This window comes from Mercenaria mercenaria, chromosome 16 (genome assembly GCF_021730395.1).
Source record: "Mercenaria mercenaria strain notata chromosome 16, MADL_Memer_1, whole genome shotgun sequence".
NCBI classification, from domain to species: Eukaryota; Metazoa; Mollusca; class Bivalvia; order Venerida; family Veneridae; genus Mercenaria; species Mercenaria mercenaria.
The window spans coordinates 51,608-71,916 of NC_069376.1; positions in this window are offsets into that span (position 1 = coordinate 51,608).

Here is a 20,309-nt window from a genome sequence, read left to right on the forward strand (position 1 = left end):
GTCTCCAGGAAATGTAACCCTATTTTAGAGTATGACTGACGTTTAAACTAAAGAAGGTAGTACAATGTATACCGCCATGAACGTCATGAGAAAACAAAACTTCTCGAGAGTTTAAACCCTTTAAATGCACCAGACCCAATACAGTGCGCAACAAAATCGGAAAGTGCCCCCCGACTTCAAGTTCTGCCCCACCAGACCCCCTATACACCCCAAAAACCTCAAGTATGCACACCGACCCCAAGATGCACACCAGACTTAACAGTGCGAACAAACTCGGAAAGTGCCCACCGACTTCAAGTTTCTGCCTACCAACCTCATATACAGCCCCAAAAGACCTCAAGTACTACCCCCAGATTCAAGTAGCACACCGACCCCAAATACAGCCCACCAGACCTTATACAGTGCACAACAAACCTCGGAAAGTGCGCACCAGACCTTAGGAACTGCCTACCAGACCTCAAATACTGCCCACCCTTCAAGTTGCATACCAGACCCAAAAAAGCCCCCCAGACCTTTACAGTGCAAATAACCGGAAAATGCGCACCAACCCCAAGTACCAACCCAATCAAGTACTGCGCCGAGACCTGAAGTACGCCCGCCAGAAAATGAAAACTGCCCACCAACCTCAAGACTGCCACCAGACTCAAGTACTGCGCACCCGACCCGAAGTATTTCCCGCCATACCTCAAGTAGAAACCGACCAAGTTCTGCCCTTGACCTCAAGTAGCACACCAGACTCAAAACTACGCCCGGACCTGAAGTTGCCCGCCCGACCTGAATATGCCCAAGCCTCAAGTATGCACACCATCAAGTAATGGCCCAACCCGAAGACTGCCCCCCCATACCCCAAGTTCTGCCCGCCAACCCCAAAATATACCCACCAGACCTTATACAGCGTGACATAACCTTTACGTGTCCACAAAAATCAGGGATGCGGACTAAACCGAGTCTTTCAGCTTTCAGAATGTCAGGCACAAATTTTTATAAAATATAAAGGGGCGTGTGCTTTTTTTGAGATATTTAAAAAAATGATAAAATGAATACCATACACGCAGCTAATTTTAAGACATTATTTGGAAGCCTGGAGGGCCCTTTTGGGTTTTGACTTACGGGTGTTTTTTATTTTTGTTTACACAAAAGACACTGTGGGAATTAAAAAAAAATTAGCCATCTTTTGAAGCAAGCCCCACAGATGCCATTGGACGCTGAGTAGACTAGGGGCTGTACACTGAGTTGAAAAATTTAATTTCGGGGTATTGAATAAAATTTAAAAACATCAAAAATTTTTTTTACAATGTATGCATATGGACGTTTTGGGAATAAAATTTTTTAAGGGTCTATAGATTTTTTCGAAAAATGGGGGGGGTTGGAAATCAGAAAAGTTCTTATCTTTAATTTTTAGCCTTTATCCTACTAAATTTTTAAAAGGATGGTCCTCATCAAAATTTTGGGGAGGCCCAGAATTATTCGAGGGGTGTTCCTGAAATTTAAGACTGAATAGCGAACAGTGCAGACCAGGGTCAGACTGCACGGATGTGCAGGTGGGCTTGGTCTGCCTGGTCGAAAAAAGCAGAATCATGCCCCGCAGGCCCAAAAGGGTTTCAAGTAACAAAGTATAAAGTTTTTTTTGGGCTTGAAAGTTCTTCATTTGACATGCTTTATAGTTATTTTTAAGGGAGTGGTAAATAAATATTAGCAAACCTATTTGCAAAAATGCAGTTGGGTGGTCTTTCTTTTCAGAGCTTTATGTTATCCTTCCCTATTCAAAATTCTTTTACAAAAAAATGCAATAGATGCTTGGGGAAACGTGACACAGTTATATGTAAATGATAAAAATTTAATTTAAAAAACATTTTTTTACCCGGGGGGGTACTTTTCAAGATTTCTGTACTGAAAGCCTGTAAATTTTGTTAATTTCGGTATCAAAAAAAAATAACCAAATTTTAAGCATTTAATTTTCTACAAAAAGCAAAAAAAAAATTTCATTTTAGGGGTTAGGATGGAAATTTCAGGGCCCGTTTTAAATAACTGGTTGGGGCCCCAACTTTTTTTCGTTCAATAATTTAGGGTTTTTTTTTTAATAACACCCTGTAAAAGGGTTTTCCAAGACCTTACAGAAAATGTAACTTATATACACTTATCAAATAGTTTTAAAGATTTAAGCATTTTTTTAAATTTCGTCGCTGGTAAAAAAAAAATTACGATAGCTACCTTAAGGATTATAGGCATTTTTTTTTTGGGGTGAAATCAAACAAAGCAAGGGGAAACATATTTTTTTAACAGCCAAAACCAGAATAGATATAGCTGAAACTACGCAAAAAAGTGATTGAATTTGATTTTTAAAATCAAACTGTACGTCCCTTACGATAGTTTTATTTGTTTGGGGTTTTTTTAAAATGCTTCAGAGAAACCCCGATGATAGTCGTTTTTATAAATTTTTGGTGGTTTTTTCAAGTGTTAAATTTTGTTCTTCTTCAAGGAATTTTAAAAATTTCCCGGGAAAATATTTTTCCAAATAACGAGTTTTGCCAATCAAATTAAAAGCACAGGGGCTCTCAAAGTTAGGTCCGCTTGAGGGGAATTTAATATGAGAAAAGTGATGTGCTTTTCCTTTCAGCCTGGGGGAAGCAAAAACCCAAATCATTTAAGTCATTCCTTACTTTCGCTTTTATTTTCTTGCCGCGTATGATGCCGGCCCTAGGGGGTCAAGTTCAGACGATTTTTAAACTCACCTGTAAGAGTGACAAGGTACTTTTTTGATCCCTTTTGCCCCTCGTCCCTTGTGCCCGTCCGTCCCCTTGTGTGTGCGTCAACTTTGCCCTTTTTACCCCTCTAGTGTAACATTTTTGGTCAGATTTTACACAATAAATATTTTGGATATTAGGTCAATTCGAAAATGGGTCAAATTTTGGGTCAAAAAATAGGGACAAGGTCAAACATGACAAAACCTTTTTACCCCTCTAAAAAATAAATTTTTGATGTTTTCTTCATCAAACTTTGTCAAAAACTTTGTCTTTTTTATTCTGTGTCAACTTTGAAATTGGGGATGTTGGGTTTTTTAAAATAGGTCAAGAGGTCAAACATGAAAAAAAAAAAATGTTTTTCCCCAGATGTCCCTTTTTGGTGGATCTTCATCAAACTTGGTCCAATTATATCTTAAGTATATATTCAATTTGGAAAATAATCTTGTGGGTCAAAAAAAAAGGGCCCGGAGGGCAAAAAAATAGAAAACCTTTACCCCTTTGAGGGTTTTTAATTTTGGGCTTATCTTATCAAACTTGGTCAATATTTTTTCTTGGTAATAGGTCAAGTTCGAAAATTTTTCACGCAACCAAAAAAATAGACACTGGTATTTTTGAAAAAGGGTTAGGACACTGTAGCGGTTGTAATTTTTTGTCCGATCTTCATCAAACTTGATCAGAATAATTTTCTCAATGAAACTAGACCCAAAAGGAAACTGGGTCATATGAATCTAAAAGTAGGTCCTAGGTCAAACCATTGAAAAAAATTGTAACAGTCTAGAATTCATTGGAGGCAAATCTTTTTGGTTTAAATGTTTTAATTTCTTCGCAAAAAAAACTGGACCAAAAGATCCTTATTTTCGCAACGTATCTTTATACCAGCTAATAAAAATTGAAAGTTTAACTGGTCACTTTTATTTCTGGAATCCTGCAATCCGGGGGGGGGGTAATAAAAAAAAAAAAATTTTTTTAGTAAAAAAAATTTGGAATCTGTTTCCCTCATGGTGACAAGATACTATGCACCGTTCCAATCTGACAAGAGTTTTAACAGAGCTACCCTACCATCTATTCTAATTCGCAAATCAATATTTGCATAAATTTCGAATAAAACACAAAAAAGTTGCACAAAAATGCAACCTCATAAAAAAAAACTTTGTAAAAGGGTCGGAGGGAAGGCTTATATCATTCATATTTTCTTTTTGATTTCGACAATAGCGTGTCATTTAATTGCGTGTTTTGTTTTGAGAGAAACATTTCCAAACATCAAACATAACTTTTAGAGTAAATGCGAAAAAATCTTTTAACAGGATCACTTCCCAACTCATTGTAGACATATGCCTTATTCAGAATAAAAAATCACCTAAACTTGGGTGAGGTCTAGTATATATGACAGAATATGAAACAACAATAAAGACGTTTTTCTTTAAAAGAAGCTAATTCATTCTGCATAAATGAATTTTGGAATTTTTGGTAAACTCAAATAAGCCCCCATTTTGTGAGAAGCCAATCAAGAGAGTGCTATTGAGGATTAGCGATTTTTTATTACAACTTTTAGTTTCTCGAAAAACCTGAAAACCCCGGGCCAACTTTGCTTAGTGTACCTGACCTAATGGGGGGCGAGGGTAGGACCTTCTGGTCCCCTGTTCAATTTATTTTTGGTGTTTATATAAAAATATGCAGTTTTTTAAAAGGTTGAATTCTGCCAACTTCGGAGATTCTATTTTCCTTGTTAGGTCACTGGGGGAGACTGTTTCCTTTCTGGGGAAAAAACTTTTATTTCCTTTTGACTTTTCGTTTGATTTGTAATTTACTTTTGCATTTTGACTTATGTCTTTTGCTTTTCCTTATTTTTTACTTATTTCTTGTCACTTACGACTTTTCACTTGCGAAAAGCTATTTTGTGAGAAATTGGGAAAAAATCTGCTTTTTACTTTCAGATTTTTTTTAAGACATGGGTAAGCGATTCCCGGGGACAATAGTACTTTTTCAAAAAACATCCAAAAAGTTTCTTTTTAAAACAGACAACAAACGACAGAATTTAAAAAACTGTAATTGGCTTTTTTTGGGTTTAAAAGATTGAGCCGTCCCCGAAGCATTAGGAAATTAGCGTTCTTGGGCTTTATTGGAATAAGGAAATAAAAAGGCAGAAAATTGGTATTGTAAACATTAATTGTAAAAATTTTTACCCGTACATATTCATTAGGGGTATAATTAAAAAGCATTATAATGAAAAACTGTAAAAAAAATTTCTTATTGTCATGGTAAAAAGTTAATGAAATCCCCTTTAATTTTACAAAAATGGGGGATTTTCTCCTAGAATAAATCCATTTCCAAAAGAAACCAAAATTCAATAGGGGGAAAATTTAAATTTTGAAACAGAAAGTTTGGGGGGAAAAATAGTGTACCCGAACAACTTAATTATGACTTGATTGTGTGAAAAAACCCCCTAAGAAAAAAAAAATTAAGTACGTTAATGACGTTACGATGACGTTCTAAGTCACGCAAAAAATTGGGTTTTCCCTTTTTAACTTTAATCACTGAAATTTTAAAAAAAGTTGATATAACTTTATAAAATTTCAGGAATATTCACAAGATGTCAATTTAAACCAACCTAACGCTTTTCTTTTTTTTTGTTTTTTTTAAAATTTTTAGAAAAAAAACCCAAGATCCCTTTTTTTCCTTGATAGGTCAATGTAAATTTTTTCAAGAAAAAATCAAATACGTTGCGTTTTTTAACAGACACCAATCGACAACTATAAAAAGCGCAATTGAGCTTATTTTGGTTAACTAAAATATTAACTTGTATCAAAAAACATAAAATGTTGCGTTTTATAACAACCCAAAAAGACAATAAAAAGCGCAATTTAGCTCCATTTTTGGTTTTAAACAAAAAGTGTAATTTTATCAAGAAACACGAAAAAAGTTGCGTTTAAACATCGAATAATTGGTTGGTTTTACAACACACAACAATCGACAAAATATAAAAAAGCCCTAATTGTGCTTATTTTGGTTTAATAAAAAACGAACTTTTATCAGAAAAAATCAAATAGTTGTGTTTTTTAACAGACAACATTTTGCAGATATATAAAAAGCTGCAATTGAGCTTAATGTTGGTTAACTAAAAGTAACTTGTATCAAGAAATACCAAATATGTTGCGTTTTATAACAGAAAATCGACAGACAATAAAAAGCTATGAAGAGATACTGACCCCTTTTAAATTATGTAAGAAACTAAAACAAAAACCTACTTTTAAAAATGAATGGATATTTCTAGTTTTCAAGTGCACTTCTATGTAACTTTAAAAATTTTCAAGAATTTTAAAAAATTTAAAACAAATTGCGTTTCTAAAACAGTTGGACATACATGATCAATGAGTGATAAAAAATGAAGCTTGAAACAGGTGTGTAAAGGGTTACTCCCTATACCAAAAATGTCAAAACATTACTTGGTCAATAATAAGAATGGAAAAGATCAAAATCACTACAGTTTGGACATATTCTAAATGCTGAATATTGCTAGTCTCTCGGAACGATATTTGTCGGAGAGAGAAAAATAGGATCGCTCGGTTAACATTAAACAAACATTCTTTAGCTTTGAAAAAGCAGTTCTGCAAAGAAACCTCCTAGTCTTCTAAATTTTCTCTGAAATTTCGACAGATATTTGTTGCAGATGGTCTTGCAAATGGTTTGTGTTGACAATACTTCCTTCATTCCTACAGGTAGATCTTTACTTTCAAGACTTTTAAGTGCGTCTCAGTTTACATCGACTCGTAGATTTATTTTTTTCCAAACTACTTTCATCGTTTTCTGCGTCATTTGATTCCTCCCAGATCACTTCATCGGAAAGAAGCTCCATCAAAGTAGCAGATAAACCCCATACATCTGTAGCTGTTGAGGCTGACACGTTTGACAATACACTTCTGGTGCTTTGTATACTGCAGTGCTAGGCTGTGTACCACATCAGTGCTGATCTAAGTGGGTTTAAAACTCGATCCCATATTTAGGCTTTTCATTTATAGACATGTCAAATTGATGTTACACATGTAGCAATGAGTTCCTAAAATAAATATGTTACAGAAATGGCCTACATTTTGCTTCTCGTCGCAGAGGAGCTGTATTCGAAAAAAAGCAGCTCTATTTGGATCAGTTCACATAACAGAGCTCCCCGTGGAGCTCTATTCGAGGTGAGCTCTATAGGGAGTGACAGTGCATACAAATCAAAGTAATCAGTGAACTTCGAATTCTGTCAAAAATAGCATTGTGGAAAAAGGATCTCAGTGTTCCTTTCTAGTTCATTGATCTCGACACATTAGGAGTGAAAACTAAACACCATTTGTGCCGGTGTTTTGCAGGAACAGTGCCATGCAAATAAAGTGTTTTCGTCTCCTCTTACTCAATTAATTGCAATAATAATAAAAAAAACTGTTCGCGGACGTGTGTTTACATGTTCTGTCTTCAATTATTTCGCTAATAATACAGGAAAAAAAACTAAGACAAAATGAACTTACTTTGTCTGAATATTCCTTGTTCGCCATCATGAGGCATGCACGTGGAACAAATACGCGACTCATAAGTCAAAAGTAATAAGTCATAAGTTGAAAGTTATAACTCAAAAGTCAAAAACACCCGTAAGTCGAAACTCAAAAGTGGCCCTCCACACGGCTTCCATACATTATTTTGAATTATTTAAGGTGTCAGATGTTTTAATGTCATATTTTAACTTTAGAAAAAATCGAGTTACTTTTTAAAAGATTCTATACGTTAGCAATCAGCCCATAAACACATCATTAAGATCACGGAATTGCTTTGAACTAGGTTAATTTTTGTAAATAAAATTTATACTTTTCAATGACCTATCTTTGAACGCTGTATCTATGTCACTATAGTCTTGTTGCGGAGACATCACGAATGTCTTAGGTGTCGGCTCATTTTCTTCCATCTGCGGTCCTGTGCTGGTTATCCTTTTGCGCCAGTAAAATTGTTTCATTGAGCTGTTGTCAAAAGAGATCATATTTCAACATCTTGTATAACTGAAAAATATTTCACTGTGTTTAACATAACTTTGACCGGAAACCTTAATCTATTTTTTGAATCATGAAAAGCGCTAAATTTTATTATTTATTGTTTGGTACAGTTACGTGCTGTGACAATGTTAATAAATGTATACTATCGAACTAGATTTGTTCTTTTTAATATATTTTTTTTTGTATTCAGAGAGAAAGCGGTCAGTAAAATATACTAAGTATATACTAGATGAAAATTTAGGTTCAGAACATAAGTGATAATATCTCATGTAACTTGAAATTCAGTCGCATACAATTCATATTTTCACAAGGGTCTATGACCTACTGTATCTGAAATAAACTTTTCCTCCTGTACTACTTCAAATTATATACATAAAGAAATAGACAAACGCCCAATAAACTTTTGTCGTGAGTTTTTTTTTAAGTAATTCAATTATAACCTATGAATAAAATCTATATAAATATCATTTATTTATTTTTTTCGGGTATAATGTCACACCGACATATTTATATGTCATATGGCGCATTCAAGCTTTTTATGGAAGAGAAAGACCCAAAATGCTCCTACGGGCATTATTTCAATAACGGGGTGGGGGAGGGGGTGGGGTGTCACCACCGACATGCCGTAAACCCCAAGTAAATCATTTGAAAGAATATAACACTTCTAGACAAGATAAATAACTATATAAATCTGGTTTAATAATAATAATGATAATAATATCACACTCGGTTTATATGAGGTAATGAAATATGAGTAATCACGCATTCCCCTAGCATCGTCTTTTGAGAAATTCATATAAATTAAATGTGTTCCATTGTTCAAAAAGAACACACACTATAACAACACGGAGTCCAAGTATTGGTTGACTTCCTTGGAAGCGCACTGTAATGAGAATATGATAATGACTGGTTCCCGGCATAAACACTTAAATGTGCGGAGTTGGAAGCATGTGTTTCTCGGTGAGCAGCTAAAAAGCTGTAAAAATATGTCCACATTTATTGACGCGAAAAAATACACTTGAAATTAAAACGCTTTAAAAATGAAACTCAAAGGTGTTTGCATTCGGTGAAGGTGACAACGAACATGCTTGACGTAAACCACTTGTATTTTCAAACCAGTCCTTATATCGACCATTAATTCTAACACAGGATGACACTGTTTGGTATAAAGATCTCAAGGCATTGAACATGCTACCATTAATGACAGTATCAAACAGTTTTTTTCCATAACATGTCAACATCGCAAACTGAGATCCATAACATGTCAACATCGCAAACTGAGATCCATAACATGTCAACATCGCAAACTGAGATCCATAACATGTCAACATCGCAAACTGAGATCCATAACATGTCAACATCGCAAACTGAGATTACGTAAACTACGGAAACTGCCGATCGAATGTTTTCGTGCATATACAATTAAAGAAAAACAAATCGCAAAAAGAAAGAATCTTACACACTGGTTGCAGTGGTGATAGTATTTTTTACTCGAGGGGAAACGTTTAAGGCGGTAAATGACTTTGAAGAGTTAACGCAAAATAGTTACCCAGTGAGTCAAATATTCTCATCCGCGCCTCAACTGCTGACAGATTATTTATCTTGCGTACCACATCATTCAAATAATAAAAACGAAATGATTTTCTTTTCAGCACTTCCTTATTACAGTATTGAATGAATTTACCAAACCATTCGTTAATCATAGCACGCGTGCAATTATACACTGAAGTATTGTATCATAAAACAGAAAACAAATGAAAGTTGAGGCTTAATAACTGACAGTCAAATAGAAAGCTTGTTAAATTGTTCTAATGGCTCGTCAACTTCAAATCACTTGCACCTCGCCACTGTGTATTCGGGACTCGTTTATGAAGAAAATTTTTATATTACTCTGCAATGTGACATGAACTTGTCAACTCGACATATACAATGTACTATGAAACAAGGTAATGTAGTATCATTGTTATACTGTTTCTACTTTTCATCATCGCGGTTTTGACTTTTCATCATTGTTTCTTGGAAGTAATTGTTACGTAAATGCAATATAACGCAACGTATTGGAAAAGTAGAAACAATGAAATCCCGATGTTGAAAAGTTGGAAATAAGAAATCACGACGATTAAAATTCGAAATCGCGATGTTGTAAAATAGAAACCAAGATGCTGAAAAGTAGAAACAACGAGAGTGAAAAAAGTCGAAAGTACAATGATGAAAAGTCAAAAATACGATGTCAAAAAGTCAAAACAACGATGGTAAAAAGAACAAAAAGCCAAATGTTGAAAGGTCAAACATAAAATTTTGGACCAACGATAATGAAAAGTCAAAACTACCGTAATGAAAAGTTGAAAAAACGACAACGAAATCACGATGCTGAAAAGTCGGAAAAACGATAATAAAAACACAAAATAATATCATGGGGTGGAATCCAAAACCTCGTATACCCCAAACTTTTCAAAAAGCGTGTTTGTTTCTTCTTCTAATAACTGTTTCATATTTGTTACATACATGTCTTCCCGAAATTTCAGAGCTATATCGTTAATAGTTGTTAATAGTTGTAAAGACATCAATTTGTGATCAAAGCTCTATGAAATACATGTATAATGTCCAATATCAGCAGGCAAAACCTAGTATGTTACAGTATGCTGTTCGTAAACGTAGTTATTATGTAGCTATATCAGCGCATATAGGTTTACTTTCTTATTGCACAAATGCAACATACTTGATAAATTGCCATTCAAATCACCAAAACTCTGTAAATTTACAAACATGGTTTTGGCAAAAAAGTAAAATGTAGAACGTATAAAAATAAAGAAAATGCCAAAATGTCGTCCCTACAGCTTTTGCAGTATATCTTTTGCCAAAACATGGCATTTACCTATACATTATGTTGTCATTCATGCATGCGTATCAAACACCTTATCTCACTGTGATAAAAATACACTGTTATGTTTGTAAAAAGAGAGATACAATTTGTAACTAATTGGCGTGATAACCACGCACTGTTTTTTTCCAAATAATGTAATGTGTTAACTTTCATTCGATATTGTTACAGACATTGCAAGATGTGTTGTTGCTTTTTGTTTTGGGAAAAGTACTAATAAAAAGGTAAGCAATATTTTGCACATTCATACATTTTGTTCAATTTAAAGTGGTCAATGTTACTAATGTAATGGACTAAAGCAGTGACTAATATTTATCAAATGAAATGTTTTAAAGTGAATTCCTATAGATTTTTTTTTCATAGATATTTTTGTCAAATTCACACATGTATATGTTACGAATGTTTGTGCTGATAACAATGAACAAATAAAAACAATTGTTCTCCCGGCTTGCTTTTGTGAAAAATTGTGCTGAAACTGATAGCGATTTTTCAACATTTTCATGATTTTATGCTTTTATATCAATACCAACCAAAGTATGCATAAAGAGGGCACAATAAGGTTTATTGTTACAATTTTTATTATATACTTATTTCATATCATAGTTTTAAAGACATTAATTTGTGATCAAACCTTGTACAAGATACAAGTCTAGTTTCAGCAGGCAAAACCTAGATATGTTACAATACGCTGTTCGTAAACGTAGTTATTATGTAGCTATATCAGCGCATATAGGTTTACTTTCTTATTGCACAAATGCAACATACATGTACTCGATAAATTGCCATTCAAATCACCAAAACTCTGTACTTTTTTATACATGGTTTGGGCAAAAAGTAAAATGTAGAGATTGTATAAAATAAAAAAATGCACTGTCAAATCACAGCTACAAAAATCGCAAGATACATATCAGGCATGATTCACGTCAATACAACATAATACAGTATTACCATTTGATTACTGATACAACTTAATAATATCAGAAAACGTTATTTTTTCAAGATTCCTCATATTTAAGAGTGCCTGTCACATGTTTCAACAAAATGTTGACTTTACTTCAATTTTTTCAATGATAATGTCGGCTGCGCAGAAAGATGCGCATAAAAAACTATCGGAATTTCCTTTAAAGTATCAGAAATTATAATCAATGACCCAGTGGATACGGTAGACCGGTTCATAATTGTGATTAATGTACACATTCAGATAAAAATATGCTTTAAGTCAGACACATTCATTTAATGTTCACAACATAGCCCGTGTTATTTTAAGTCATTATTCTTCAATAATCGTAAATGTAGTGACAAATACATATTTGTTTTCAGATGTGGTCAGACTCACCAGCTGAAGAAGATCTTGTTCGTTGTTCTATAGATACCGAGACAGAATTACAGATTACAAGAAGTAGTAGAAAACAACTTTAAATTCACAGACAGTTAATGTCGAAATGAGTAAATGTGGAGGCAGTTCAAGGCTATTCAATAGTTAGATGTAAAATAAAAAAGCTAGACAAAAATGAAACATTACCATTAAAAATGAGATTTTATGGCCATCAGAAAATGCAAAAAGTGTCTGTAATAGTAAAATCAAAACTGGTTTCATATGGAACACTATCCCGCAATGTATTGTGTGAAAATGAAAGACAAATGAACGAAACATTTCAAACAATACGCAATGAAACATCAGTCAGCGAAAATAAAATTTGCCACTGAACAGGTTTAAACTGAAGATTGTGCAATGACGGAAAATGAAATGTTAGCAAAGGCAAATGGAACTGTTCAGACAAGAGAAAATATAACACTTGTCTGTGAAGACAAAAAAGGAGAAAGTGAAGCACTTAGACAAACAAGTGAAACTGGACAATGGCACACGTTCTTGTCAAAAATGAAATAGCACCTAAAACGGTTTCAAGAGAACAGTGCTATTTAAGAGAATACGATGTTTGCACAAGCAGATGAAGCCTTACAGAAAATGGACAATGAAACATTTGTCTGTGAGAACAACATTATGCTTAAACCGAATTTTGACGAACAATAGTCAAGTAATGCTTTAAGAAGATAGATAGGACCAACACAATCGAACTGACTATAGACTATGAAGACTAAATGGCTGCTTACCCGGTTTCAAATGAACAACTGCAAGATAATGCGATAGGAGAAAATGAAAAAATCATCATGTACATGTACTTTACATGTACGTTACTCGACGTAACGCCTGCATCAGGAAAAAAATCTACACGAGATTATTGGTCAAAGGTACATTTATCAGATAGTGCAACAGAAGTTAAGGAAAAAGAATGTAATGTTCAAGGAAACAAGAACAAGGACAAAGAAGAAACAATTTTGGACAAACTTTACACTGTTTATGTAAGTGAAGACAAAATACATACAGAAGATGTGCAGCTGAGTTTATTTAAAAGTGCTCAATAAAAGTCACTGAAAATTATTTTGGGAATGATAACACTAACATTCCAGATTCAAACGGCATAATTCCTGCCTACCCTATTTTTTTAGCATGTTACAGGAAACAAATAATTCTTTTTAGGCCTTTAGTAAAACGGTTCTTTCACGTATGAACCGAGTGATTATCAATAAAAAACAGTTACTGTTATGTGATTTTTTATTTCTTGCCAGAAGGATCTTTTGGAATATACAAGAGTCATGTATACTTTTAAAAGGATAACAATTGTATTTAGCTGAAAACCAAAACAAAGGATATCGAGATGAAAGGTTCTTGTCTGTACAAATTTTCTGCAACAGATGTTTTTCATACCGCAAAATTCATGTATCTTTGGTACTTGTATATTGCAAGAGAATGAGTGAAATTTCGTGATCATTAAAAATACAAATTTAAAAACAATCATTTCAAGTTGCTTGGTTCTGTCATATCAAAACAATCGAAATAAGCATAAAAAGTTATGGGAAAAACTAAAACTGCAAATATTGCCTTAATATGATTAGTAGATTGAGAAAAGTGTACACTTGCATTGAAATTACATCAAACCGCATGTACCGACTCATCAGTCAGTTGATATGAACGCATTTAAATGAAATGTTAAGTTTTTTCCCGTTCCTGAAAAAAAAAATGAAAACTGGACATACTAGGTTTTGGCTTGCACCCCACGAAATAGTGTTTTTGTCATCATAATTTTGAGTTTTCAACATCTCAGTTTCGACTTTTTACCTTCATTGTCACTTTTCATCGGCGTGGTTTCGTTAGTTTGACCTTTCATCATCGAAGTATCGTGCTTAGTGTGACATTTTACGCGACTATGTCCCTCCATGTAGATGTGTATGCTCCTGATTACAATGAAATATAGTTCAAGCACTTAAAAATAGTCCTATAACCCGGTGTAATTTATGTTCAAATGGAGATATCAGGTTATAATTAAGAAGAGATGGTTTCATTACTACCTCCATTTAAACACATGTCTGACACAAAGTAATGATAAAATCTTGGTTTATCGTTTTAAACTCCTTTTGCAAAAAGAGGAAGATTGTCTGTAACTTACAAGTGGTTAATCAAATTTAAAGGTCCATTACTAAGGGAAAGTGAGTTGGCAATTTTTTTCATAGCCAGTGCATAGACTTCTGCAAGACACTAAATAATGAAGATTGGCAGGTCTAAATTTACAGAAGGTCTTTGGAACTCAAAGAAATGTATGTGTATTATGTTGAAATTTCAATGAATCAACAGAATGACCCCCCAGGTCTTTTTAACTTTCTTCATACCTCATAGAAAAATAATTGTACATATACTGCGATTTATTTCGAATTTCTACATACCAACTTTCATTTTCCAATAAAATGAAATAGTTTCTGTGCTTTTTAAAAGAAATTAAAATGTTCACTTTCCTTAGTATTGGACCTTTAAGCATCGCTTTATGGCGTTTTTTATTCTTAAGTGTATTCTGTTTTGAAAAAAAAGTTAGATCTATACTAAAAATGCGTGCTTTGTTATCTTTATTCTGAGAATCAAAAAGGCCGAATATTTCATTAGACTTCCATATTATTAGGTTATTTAACATTGTTCTGTACAATACGGAGATATATTTGTACGAGTCCAAATATATCTCGTATTGTACAGTACAATGTTAAATAACCTTTTTATTCTATATCTATTTTATCTTACTATAATAATAGTTTAAATTAAAAATGGTTCACTGAATATTGTATTCCTGCCTTTTCTACTTTTTCCCAGCTTGGTATGAGTGCAAATATATATTATACAGAACAATGTTAGACCTTAAATAATCTTTTTATTCTATATTTATTTCATTTCATACGTACAATACGAGATATATTTGGACTCGTACCCAGCTGAGAAAACCATATTGAATAGCGGCTCGTCCAATATGGTTTACTCGTCCAAATATATCTCCGTATTGTACTTAAAAGAGCGGAGAAGCCTGAATTTCCCGTTTTTCGAGTAATTCAAGGACTATAATCAAAGAGTGCCTGGTACAATTTGGCTGGTTATCGAAAATGGCCGAGATGTAATGCCCACAAACATTGTCAGCAAGATTGGTGAAGATCCGACGAAAACTGAATTATAGAGCAGACATGTTTTGGATGCTGACCGCCCGTCCGCTTCCATTCATAATCTTCTCCATTTTGTTTCTTAATCGTTAAATAAAAACTGCTGAGGTAGCTATTCAGACAGTCAGGCCTGATGCCAATTTCTATGTTTCGTCCGGAACGGCTTCTTTTAGCCACTTTTCAAATATTCCCACATCTGATGATCCGTTTTACTGTATTTTTAAGTTTTTGATTATTAACGAACGTTTTGATATCTAAATCAGATAGCATTGTTATACCTTGAATCGTTTTTGTGTTTTGTAAAAAACAAAACAAAAAAAAAAACTCAAATTAAATCCAGATTTCAAGACGCATAGTCAAACTCTGTGCATAGAGCGCCTACTTCATCCGATTTACATTCGGAACATTTTCACGCGTTTCGGGCTTTATCGTATGTTTAACATGGGACTGTTGAACCGTCCAAATACAGAAAATACAGGATTTTTTGTACGCGCGTGCGTCCAATTACAGAAAATACAGGATTTTTGTACGCGCGTGCGTCCAAATACAGAATATACAGGGTTTTTGTACGCACGTGCATCCAAATACCGTAATATATTGTACGGTCACGTGTTGCAAATGAACGTTCGCGATTGGATAGATAAAATAGGTATAGAATAAAATTTCATAACATGTCTCAAACCCAGCTGAACTCAATAGAATAAGTATTCAACCATCTGCTGGATTGCGGCTATTTAAATGTCTGTATATATCAATCTTTTTGTATCTTTTTGCGTTTAGATTATAAGCCGACACAAGTTAGTTTCTATAACGACTTTTTCCCGCTTTAAATCCAGATGCTAGTCATGGAAGTTTTTCATGCGTACACCTGGTGGACCCTTCATGAAGACTCCTACAATTAATACGAGATTTTAAACTTATTAAATAGATTTATTTTAAAAATGAACATACCTCTGTCAGTTTAATTAAATGCACACGTGTAATCAATTCACGACAATTACTATTCAAACATTACATATTTTATACATATTTCTATTCCTAAGTTGGATTAATTGCGGAACATAAGATGACCATATAACTTGATGTTCAAACATAATGATAATAGTCATGTAAACAAAATCATTCTTAAATTCTTTATTATGTCCGATTTGCCAACTAATTTCGACCCCGTTATTGCAGAACCTGTATAGGTCGTTATAGACGGACCATATGTGTATTGAAATAACATACAATCAAACTTATATATGCCGCTATGGATTGATCATATATGTATTGAAATAACATACAATCAAACGTTATATACTGAACACATATGTAGTGAAATTACATACAGTCAAACCTGTATATGTTGTTATAGACTGACCAAATTTGTATTGAAATAACATACAGTCAAGTCTGTATAAGCCGCTATAGGCTGATCATAATGTGTATTGAAATAATAGCTCGTATCTGTATTGAAATTACATACATTCAAACCTGTATAATTGTGCCGTTATAGACTGATCATGTGTATCGAACTAGCATACCGTTAAACCTGTATATGCCGTTATAGACCGTGCATACATGTATTGAAATAACATTCAGTCAGACCTGTATTAGTCTTTATAGACTGATTATATATGTATTGAAATAACATGCAGTCAAACATGTATTTGCCGTTATAGACTTATGAAATGTTTATTGAATTAACTTACAGCCAAACTTGTATAGGTCGTTATAAACTGGTCATATATATATTGAAATAACATATTGTCAAACCTGTCTATGCCGTTAAAGACTGGTCATATATGTATGGAATTAACAACTCGCCTGCTTAGCTTTATAAGAAGAGCGTAGATCTACGGATTTCAGGATCGCGTGTTCGAACCCCGGGCGGGGTGTATGTTTTCCGTTGCGATCTTATGAAAAAACTTGTATCGGACATCATTCACATTCCACCTCTGATTCATGTGTGCAAGTTCACAGTTACCTGGTTTGTTCTGCAACAGAATACAGGAACATCGGTTAGGGTAACTGCCCTCCGTTATATAACTGAAATATTTTTGGAAAAACGGCGTTTCACCCAAAACAAACAGAAAGCAAATAATATCGGTGATCGCTAAGGAAGATTCATCTGTAACATTTAGACGTTTCTCTTTTTTACTTTTTCTTCAATATTTAAATGCGTAATGCAAATATATTCCTTCATGTTAAATGAAATGTCAAACTAAAAGTGATAAATAAATAAAAATGTTTATTAGCAGTTTTCCGTTTGTTAAGATATCAGAATTGTCATCTTAAGTTACGTTTCAAATTGTCAAATAACAATCCAGATTATAATAGAACATACACTCAATTAACCCGGAAGACATTAAGGTTTAATGAAAGGAGGTGTTTTTAAATCAGAAAGAAAATGTTACAACCGGTTATTCTCAAAGGTGATAAGTCAGTCTTTTATCAAGTAATGGATTGAATCGATTTGATTTCCCTACTCTGGCTGCTGAACAAAGATTTTAACATATGTGTAAAATAGGATTAATAGACATATAATTGAATAAAAAATGAAAATAAAATACATAAAACTTTTGTACCATTTCTGTCAAAGATATGTAAATGTACATTAAGATAAAATTCAAATATAAATACAAGTTTATAAACTTAATATTACCTCACTGATAGATTTGAAATGAATCAATGAGTTATAGTACTAAGATAAACAATAGTATAAAGCCTACATTTTGCTCAAGATCATTGACATTAGAAAATGTACCGGAATCGTAAAGCAATCACAGTGACATGTAAAAATAAAACATTTAGTCGTCGTATAATGTTTTGATGAATAACGACAATGCACTTTTGTTTTTGTATCAACGTCTGCGGAGGCCATTTGGATATGTTTGTGACCTCGACCTTCTTGGTCACAGACATTCCCGCGGGCTTCTGCAGACGTTAATACACAAAACGCGTTTTGATGAATAGCGACAATGCACTTTTGTTTTTGTATCAACGTCTGCGGAGGCCATTTGGGTATGTTTGTGACATCGACCTTCTTGGTCACAGCTAGACATTCCCGCGGGCTTCTGCAGACGTTGATACACAAAACGCGTGTATCATCCCTACATTTGCAAAATCACAAAATGCTAATATTTCATCCGTTCTGGTGAAGATTTAAGTTATAATAATCTAAAATAAATTGTTTAATGTTTATAGCCCTTATTTTCGTAAAAATGTACAAGTGTTACATTATATGTTACATTTTGTTACATGTTTCTGCAGGAATTTTAAGGCGGAATAGCTGATCTTGTTCAGTTCTACATCAATTCGTCTAAAGGCATGTATAACATGTGCTGTTTTTCACCATATAAAGTGAACTGATTGTAAATGTTTAGTTAAAACAAATAGATTAATTATCGCTTCCCGTGAACTGACTCGTCAAGCAGCTTCAGATATATGCCTACTAGATAGTATCAAGTAACTCAAATACAGGGAAATGGGAATCATCATTGAGGGTCAAGCCTAGAAAAGCTGAAAATAATGGCTGTTTATAAAACACATATGTCCCTATCAAGCCTTTTCCATTTTCAGTCCTGATATCACCATGACCTTGCTCCCTGTATTAAAGACCCCAACAAAATAAGTTTCATTTACTGACAATGTGCTTTCCCGTTTAAGTTTGTTGACTTATTGAAGGTTAAAGTGTTTATTAGGTTACTGCTCTGAAACTGTTGTGACATTAATCTTTGGTCACTAACAATAATAATAATAGCCATTAAAGTCTATCATATCTATTTTGAATACTGTATGCCCGAGTGTTCTCGAACCAATTTTATCCTAAGGTCGCCGTGACAATGACCTTCTGGCCAACTCAAAGTCAATAGCGGTTATCTGCCTTGAAGTTCAAAAACTAACAACCCTACCAAGTATGAGGTTCCTGTGTCAAACCATTCTTCAGTTATGGCTTGGAAACCGACAGACCTACAGACGGATAGTCGTATAACTATATACTGCCACATCGAAGGAGCAAGACATTGACATTGGGTATGATGAACCCATATTTTGCCATCGTGTGCTTGACAGAATTATCCCCCTAGGAATATCTTCCTTTAAAGAAGAGGTTTGTTAGTGAGACATCTATTAAAGACCGTACCAGGGCTCTTAGCATACTTCGATTTTTCAGAATATAGTGTTGTTTTTTTAGTGCACCGGTTACGTTAAAAATGTAAACAACGGACTCTATAAATCATTGGAATGAATGAATGACTTCCTACTGATTGATAGATAGAAAATGCTAACTAGATAGTATCAGATTTCATGTGTTGCAGGAAGGTATTTAGTCAAAATGATTGCTTAACTTTGGACAAAGCTCACTGTCTTTGCCGTTCGCCCGCTGCTAAAAGAACAAATAATAAACCTTTAATGTCAGTTATATTTCACTGGTACTACCAGTTATTAAGTTCATACTCTAAGAAACTCGTCAGACAAATTTGGGAAGTTTTGACCTTGGCAATTAAATTGCTGACAAAAATAGATTATAGGCTTTCTTTACACGAAAATTGCCGTTAGGTAAAATCAAATACACTGATAATCTGGAGTATAGCGGACATGTTATTGTCACAAATGCTTCCAGTTCAAGTAATCTGGTGGGGAAGGGAAAAGGGGCGAACTTAAACTGACCAGCTATAGCTACTGCCGTTATAGGGAAATGGTAGAATGTCTGCCTTAAGGTATTAGATCACTAATAGCGAACCTCCTTTTTGAAGAGTATTCAATTCCTACCATAAACCTACTTTGACAACAATTGTTAGGGGTGCGTCGGTTCAAGTCCTACTGGGACCAAATTTTTTCCCCTTATTTTCCCTTTTTTCTAGTAAGTTTTTACTTCTTTCAAGACTTATTATTGATTTCTTGTACAAAAACGGAAAAATATTAATCTTATAAGCGATTTCTTGGTGTTCGAAGTGAATTTACTACTTAAACAGAAGGGATAGAGCTACACATCTTCAAAAATATCGAGTTACACGCGGTGAAAGTTCTCTATTTTGCTTTCACTCTTAGATTATATATTGTGGAAGAAATTTGGGTAGGTTTTACGTCTGTCCTAAGGTTATTTTTAAATGGAGTAAGCAAAATTCAAAACAGTAACACAGCATT